Source organism: Rhinoderma darwinii, unplaced genomic scaffold (assembly GCF_050947455.1).
Source record: "Rhinoderma darwinii isolate aRhiDar2 unplaced genomic scaffold, aRhiDar2.hap1 Scaffold_130, whole genome shotgun sequence".
Lineage (NCBI taxonomy): Eukaryota > Metazoa > Chordata > Amphibia > Anura > Rhinodermatidae > Rhinoderma > Rhinoderma darwinii.
Genome location: NW_027461962.1, coordinates 6857501 through 6866121, shown reverse-complemented (window position 1 = coordinate 6866121; position 8621 = coordinate 6857501).

Genomic DNA, 8621 nt, shown 5'->3' with positions numbered 1-8621 from the left:
ATGAAAACAAAATTATTTTTTTCAAATAATATGTAGTTTTGGCTGAAAATTTCTTATTTTCACAAGAAACAAAATACCTGTAACGGCAGGGGGTAGGGAGACGGACAAGTGAGCCCTAATCTACCCGCCACTCTGTCCCTGCCTACTTGCAACGACCCGCCCTAGGCGACGGGGTACAACTGGGCGGCGGTCCCTGCGCTCAGTAAGTGCACGACAAACACGACAAACATACAAGGAACACAAGCAAGGAAAAGGGGCCGTTGCCCACGGCAACACCGTGAGCAACCAGAGTGGTGAACGAGCCGAGTCAAGCCAGGAGTGTGCGAGGTACAAAACGAAAAGCAGAAGAGTAGTCGGTAAGCCAGGGTCGGTATGGAGCAGGATCAAAAATAGCAGGAGCTGTAGCTGGGCCAGGAACCACAAGGAAGGAAACCAAAGCAATAACAAGCACCGAGGGACAGGAAGTGCAGGCTTAAATAGACCGAGGGCGGGAGCTAGCTGAGTCTGGCCAGGTTACGATAGGCTCTCCCACTCCTAAGCCTGCCAGCCTGAATGGTGGAAGCAGGAGTCAGTCTCAGGGAAGTATTCTCAGGTGCTGACTGATTAGTTCTGGGAGTTAACCCCGCAGTGCCTGGCAGATCCTTTACAGTACCCCCCCTTTTATGAGGGGCCACCGGACCCTTTCTAAGTGGACCTGGCTTACTGGGGAAACGCAGGTGGAACCTCCTGACCAATACCCCAGCGTGAACATCCCGGGCGGGTACCCAAGTCCTCTCCTCGGGCCCGTATCCTCTCCAATGGACCAGGTACTGGAGGGAGCCTTGGACCATCTTACTGTCCACAATCCTGGCCACCTCGAATTCCACCCCCTCCGGGGTGAGGATGGGAACAGGAGGTCTCCTCGAGGGAGCCAAGGACGGGGAGCAGCGTTTGAGGAGGGAGGCATGAAACACGTCGTGTATCCGAAAAGACGGGGGTAACTCCAGCCGGAAGGAGACAGGATTGAGGACCTCAATGACCTTATACGGCCCAATAAACCGGGGAGCAAACTTCTTGGACGGAACCTTGAGACGCAAGTTCCTAGACGACAACCACACCAGATCCCCGACCATAAACAGGGGGTTAGCAGAACGTTTTTTATCAGCCTGAGTTTTTTGTACGCTCTGGGACACCTCTAGGTTTTTCTGAACCTGGGCCCAGACTGTGCACAGTTCCCGATGAACGACCTCTACCTCAGGATTGTTGGAACTACCAGGTGAAACGGAGGAGAACCGTGGATTAAACCCAAAATTACAAAAAAAAGGAGAGACCCCAGACGAGTTACTGACCCGGTTATTAAGGGAAAATTCGGCGAGGGGAATGAAAGAGACCCAATCAAATTGACAGTCAGAGACAAAACACCTTAAGTATTGTTCTAGAGACTGATTAGTCCTCTCCGTTTGGCCATTGGTTTCAGGATGGAAGGCAGAGGAGAAGGACAGATCAATCCCCAACTTCATACAGAAGGCTCTCCAAAACAATGAAACAAATTGTACCCCTCTGTCCGAAACAATATTGACAGGGACCCCATGGAGACGCAGGATGTGTTTGACAAACAAGGTAGCCAACGTTTTGGCGTTGGGTAGTTTCTTGAGGGGCACAAAGTGGCACATCTTACTGAAGCGGTCCACCACCACCCACACCACCGACTTGCCTTGGGATGGAGGCAAATCGGTGATAAAATCCATGGAGATATGTGTCCAAGGTCTCTGGGGAATGGGCAACGAACGCAGTAAGCCCGCTGGTCGGGACCTGGGAGTCTTGGACCTAGCACAAACCTCACAAGCGGCGACGTAGGCCTTAACGTCTTTAGGCAACCCAGGCCACCAATAATTTCTGGTAATGAGGTGTTTGGTACCCAGGATGCCTGGATGGCCAGATAGTGCGGAGTCATGATTTTCCCTAAGTACCCTTAGCCGGAATTGCAGGGGAACAAACAGCTTGTTCTCAGGAAGGTTCCCGGGAGCTGCACCTTGATCAGCAGCAATTTCAGAGACTAAATCAGAATCGATCGAGGAAATGATTATACCTGGAGGCAAAATACAAGCAGGATCTTCCTCCGAAGGAGGGCTGGCCATGAAGCTACGCGACAGTGCATCAGCCTTAATATTTTTAGACCCAGCCCTATAGGTAACCAAAAAATTGAATCTGGTAAAAAATAACGCCCATCGAGCTTGTCTCGGGTTTAGCCTCCGGGCAGATTCTAGGAACACCAGATTCTTGTGGTCGGTAAGGACCGTTACCTGGTGCCTAGCCCCCTCCAGGAAGTGGCGCCACTCTTCAAATGCCCATTTAATGGCTAAGAGTTCGCGGTTGCCAATATCATAGTTACTTTCAGTTGGCGAAAACTTCCTGGAGAAGTAGGCACAGGGGCGGAGATGGGTGAGGGACCTGGTACCCTGGGACAAGACAGCCCCCACTCCCACCTCAGATGCGTCAACTTCCACGATAAATGGCTCCATTTGGTTGGGCTGAACCAGCACCGGGGACGAGACAAAGCACTTCTTAAGGACCTCAAAAGCCTGGACAGCCTCAGGAGGCCAGTGGAGGAGATCAGCACCTTTGCGAGTGAGGTCCGTAAGGGGCTTAGCGATGACCGAGAAGTTAGCAATAAATCTCCTGTAATAATTAGCAAACCCCAAAAAACACTGTAACGCCTTCAGGGAGGCAGGTTGGACCCATTCCGCCACAGCCTGAACCTTGGCGGGGTCCATGCGGAATTCATGAGGAGTGAGGATTTGACCCAAAAATGGAATCTCCTGTACCCCAAACACACATTTTTCGGTTTTGGCAAACAGTTTATTTTCCCGAAGGACCTGGAGCACCTTCCTGACATGCTCCACGTGGGAGGACCAGTCCTTGGAAAACACCAGTATGTCATCAAGGTACACTACCAGAAAAATCCCCAGGTAATTTCTCAAAATCTCATTTATGAAATTCTGGAAGACCGCAGGGGCATTACACAACCCAAAGGGCATGACGAGGTATTCGAAATGGCCTTCGGGCGTGTTAAACGCAGTCTTCCACTCATCCCCCTCTTTGATGCGAATAAGGTTATACGCCCCCCGTAGATCCAATTTAGAAAACCATTGGGCCCCCTGAACCTGATTAAAGAGATCAGGAATCAAAGGAAGGGGATACTGGTTCCTTACCGTGACCTTATTCAGGCTACGGTAGTCAATGCATGGCCTAAGACCACCATCCTTCTTCCCCACGAAGAAGAAGCCAGCACCTACCGGAGAAGAAGAGGGACGAATGTAACCCTTGGCCAGGGATTCCTGGATATACACTCTCATAGCTTCACGTTCGGGACAAGAAAGATTAAATATCCTACCCTTAGGAAGCTTAGCTCCTGGTACCAATTCGATAGCGCAATCGTATTCTCTATGAGGAGGTAACACTTCGGAGGCCTCCCTAGAGAAAACATCAGCGAAGTCCTGAACAAACTCGGGTAGCGTATTCGCCTCCTTAGGGGGAGAAATAGAATTAACAGGAAAACATGATGTACAACATTCATTACCCCATTTGGTTAGCTCCCCAGTATTCCAGTCAAACGTAGGATTATGCAACTGCAACCAGGGTAGACCTAGAACCAAATCGTACGATAATCCCTGCATCAACAGTACAGAGCATTGCTCCAAATGCATGGAGCCAACAAGGAGTTCAAAAACAGGGGTATGCTGTGTAAAATAACCATTAGCAAGAGGAGTGGCGTCGATACCCACTACCGGGACAGGTTTAGGCAAATCAATAAGAGGCATAGCAAGGGACATAGCAAATTCCACAGACATGATATTAGTAGAGGACCCTGAATCCACGAAAGCACTGCCGGTAGCAGACCTACCACCAAAAGAGACCTGAAAGGGAAGCAAGATCTTAGTACGTTTCATATTTACGGGAAATACCTGTGCGCCCAAGTGACCTCCCCGATGATCACTTAGACGCGGAAGTTCTCTGGCTGCAACCTTACGCTTAGGACAGTTGTTCACTTGATGCTTGTCGTCCCCACAGTAGAAGCAGAGACCATTCTTCCTGCCGAATTCTCTACGTTGTTGGGGGGACACGGAGGCCCCGAGTTGCATAGGTATCTCTGAATCTTTCGGGGAGGAACGAAGCAACGGAGCTTCGGGAGGCATCATGGGGGAGTCGGAGGAGAAAACACATAAACGTTCACGTTGTCGTTCCCTGAGACGTCGGTCAAGTCGTATCGCTAAAGCCATAACCTGGTCTAGGGAGTCAGAAGAGGGATAGCTAACTAGCAGGTCTTTCAGGGCATTCGACAGACCCAACCTAAACTGGCACCTTAAGGCAGGGTCATTCCACCGAGAAGCTACGCACCACTTCCGAAAGTCAGAGCAATACTCCTCAACAGGTCTCTTACCCTGACTTAAGGTCACCAGCTGACTCTCGGCAAAGGCAGTCCTGTCAGTCTCGTCATAAATAAGTCCGAGAGCAGAAAAGAAACAATCAACGGAGGAAAGTTCAGGGGCGTCAGGAGCCAAGGAGAAGGCCCACTCTTGGGGCCCTTCCTGGAGCCGGGACATAATTATACCCACCCGCTGGCTCTCAGAACCTGAGGAATGAGGCTTTAAACGAAAGTAAAGCCTACAACTCTCCCAAAAGGAGAGAAAAGTCCTCCGGTCCCCTGAGAACCGGTCGGGCAACTTGAGGTGGGGTTCAAGAGGTGCGGTGCGGGGAACTACCAGGGTAGCATCAGGCTGGTTGACCCTCTGAGCCAGGGCCTGGACCTGTAGGGAGAGACCCTGCATTTGCTGAGCCAGGGTCTCACGGGGATCCATAGTGGTGTCAGGGACCAGGGGTAGACTAGGTATGAGCTTGTTATTATGTAACGGCAGGGGGTAGGGAGACGGACAAGTGAGCCCTAATCTACCCGCCACTCTGTCCCTGCCTACTTGCAACGACCCGCCCTAGGCGACGGGGTACAACTGGGCGGCGGTCCCTGCGCTCAGTAAGTGCACGACAAACACGACAAACATACAAGGAACACAAGCAAGGAAAAGGGGCCGTTGCCCACGGCAACACCGTGAGCAACCAGAGTGGTGAACGAGCCGAGTCAAGCCAGGAGTGTGCGAGGTACAAAACGAAAAGCAGAAGAGTAGTCGGTAAGCCAGGGTCGGTATGGAGCAGGATCAAAAATAGCAGGAGCTGTAGCTGGGCCAGGAACCACAAGGAAAGAAACAAAAGCAATAACAAGCACCGAGGGACAGGAAGTGCAGGCTTAAATAGACCGAGGGCGGGAGCTAGCTGAGTCTGGCCAGGTTACGATAGGCTCTCCCACTCCTAAGCCTGCCAGCCTGAATGGTGGAAGCAGGAGTCAGTCTCAGGGATGTATTCTCAGGTGCTGACTGATTAGTTCTGGGAGTTAACCCCGCTGTGCCTGGCAGATCCTTTACACCTTGGTAAGCCTCTTATATGGCATAGAAAAGGTCCCAAAAGTGCGGGAAAGTTTTTGGGCAGTTTATGCTGCGCTTGGCACTTTTTGAAAAGTGTGTGGCGCTTTGCGGAATGGGCCGACAATTTTACTATCATTTACGCCAGTATCGGGCGTAATGTAAAGCAGAAATCAACGCCAGCTCCGAGCTAGTGTACAATTTTACATTGAGTGTGTAACAAAAGGCCTACGCCAGAGCCCGTATCTCCCCCACTAATCAGACTGTCTTGTGCCACAAGACATGTGTTTTACCCACCCCCCTAAAAAAAAAAAAAAGATATGTATATGTGAGACAGCGTATCTATAAGGGTATATTCACACGCTGTGTTTTCAGGCGTATTTCAGGGCGTAAACGCCTTCAAATACACCTGAAAAATCGGTAGCCCAATGCCTACAAACATCTGCCTATTGTATTTTAAAATGGAACGTAAAAAAAAAGGAGCATGTCATTTCTTGAGCCGTTTTTGGAGATGTTTTTCATTGTGTCAATGGAAAAACAGCTCCAAAAACATCTAGAAAAAAACACCTCAAAAAACGTTTCCAGCTTAAAAAACGGCTGTAAATCAAAGGCTGTGTTCTCTGAAAACAGCTCTGTAATTTTCAGCCATTTTTGACTTTGCGTGTGAACCCTAAGACTATGACACCTGATAGCTCTGCTACTTGATAGGAGACAGCGGCTCAGCAGACAGTATCACATATAATATGCTTAGATACAACGGCTTAGCAGACAGTATCACACATGCTAGGCCCAATTAAAAGGTTAATTGGGAAAAAATGTCTTATAGTGTTTTTCGATAAAGGTCACTTGAACTGGTATCATTTAAAGGCTGGGTTCACACGACCTATTTTCAGGCGTAAACGAGGCGTATTATGCCTCGTTTTACGTCTGAAAATAAGGCTACAATACGTCGGCAAACATCTGCCCATTCATTTGAATGGGTGTGCAGACAACCTGTAATTTACGCGTCGTCGTTTGACAGCTGTCAAACGACGACGCGTAAATGGACTGCCTCGGCAAAGAAGTGCAGGGCACTTCTTTGCCACGTAATTTGAGCTGTTCTTCATTGAACTCAATGAAGCACAGCTCAAGATTTACGAGCGTCTCAGACGCCTCGCAAAATGCGAGGAGGAGCATTTACGTGTGAAACGAGGCAGCTGTTTTCTCTTGAAAAAAGTCTGTCTTTTCACACGTAAATGACAGCTAGCGTGTGCACATACCCAAACAGTTAACCGATGAATGGCGCTGTTTATGTGGAATTTACCCTGCGGCCTAATGTACCATAGAATGTATTAAAAAAAAATGTAAAAAAACCTACATTTTGTGGGGTGAAGTGAAAAAAAACCTGTAATTCCGCCATTTCTGTTTTGATTTTACAGTGTTCATAGGGCGGCATGAATTGCATGATAACTTGATTCTTCGGGTCGTTACGATTATGGCGATACCACATTTATATAGTTTTATATTTTACAAAATAATTTGTTTTTGTGACGCTGCATTCGAAGATGAACTGCATAGTTTTTCAATGCAACAGCACTTAATAGGGCGGGAAGGGGTTAAAACCCACTCTCTGAAGCCCCCCTTCAAGATACATTTCAACTAATCTGGTCCCCATGGCAGAAATATGTCTTTCCATCTGGCACCTCCAGCAGACTCCTTTCAGTCTAGTTTGATATCTTTTACCTCAGAGTTTATCTTTTTCCCTTTTTTTTGAATTTATTCTTTCCCTCTCCCCTTCTTCTCCTTCTCTCCACCCTTTTTTTGAACTATTTCTAACAGGAGCTGTGCAGGATTAGAAAAATATGGCTGCTTTCTTCCAAAAACAGCACCACACCTATCCACAGGTTGTATCTGGTATTGCAGGTTTGCTCCATTGAAGTGAATGGTAATGAGCTGTAATACCACACACAACCTATGGACAGGTGTGGTGCTGGTTTTTGGAGAAAGCAGACAAGTTATCTCATCCTGGAGAACTCTTTGTCATGGATTTTTCTTGTGCGGAGATGCTCCCTGCATTATCCCTTTTCCTTTATGGCCGCTGATATGTTCTATTCAGCTTTAAGGCCTCTGTGGTAAGTACACTGCCAGTCAGTAAAGGGTTAATACTTCAGACCACTATGGGTGACGTCACAATGAATCAGGCGGCAGTGTTAATAAACTCCTGCAGTAATGATGATGAATGCGCTGATGTCATAACTACAAATGTTTATGACATAAAGAAGATTCCATATTAGAAGGTTTTACTGCCACATTCAGTGCCATATTGGATGGGACTGAGGACCTTGAGCTTGACTTCCCCACCAATGCCGACCTGATGTAATTTGTAGGTTCTAGCAGGGAAACCCTTCACCCAAGAGCACTTCTTTTTCACAGTGATGCCATCCTCTTCATACGGGTTGTCTGTAATAGAGGGGGGTTTCCAGCAGGAGATTCCCCTCTATTACCCGGAGCGGAGACAGGTGCTACAAGGAGGCATCTGGTGGACCCGTCTCATCGGTGGATCGCCCATTCATTTTAATGGGTACCAAGGAAGTAAGAAGATGTCCGCCTAGCCAACCAGATCAGCCAAATTATGTGTTTTATGTTGTTCGTTCATTGTATTGTCTTTCATTGTAAATCTTATAAAATGTACAAATTCTGTTACAAATTCTATTTTGGCACCTTCTAAGCCCAGAGGAAGGGCAATCCTCCAGCCATGGTTTCCCTAGAGGTTTCCCCCACAGGGGGTTTTTCCTTTCCTGCGTGTTGGAGGGTGACTCTTCGTGAGTCGGAGGTTTGCCATTTTGGGTTTGGTCATATAATATAATAAAATCTTTGACCATTTAACACCCACTAATGATTTGTGTCTTTATTTTGCATTCTTTGGTTTGGTGATTGGGATTGTGTGTCTGTCTGTTGCAGTGCTGAGTGTGTGTGTGTGTGTGTGTGTGTGTGTGTGTGTGTGTGTGTGTGTGTGTGTAGCAAAGCTGAGTATGTGTCTGTATGTAGCAGTGCTGAGTGTGAGTGTGAGTGTGTGCATAGTGCTGAGTATGTGTCTGTATGTAGCAGAGCTGTGTGTGTGTGTGTGTGTGTGTGTGTGCAGCAGAGCTGAGGGTGTGTCTGTATGTAGCAGAGCTGAGTGTGTGTGTAGCA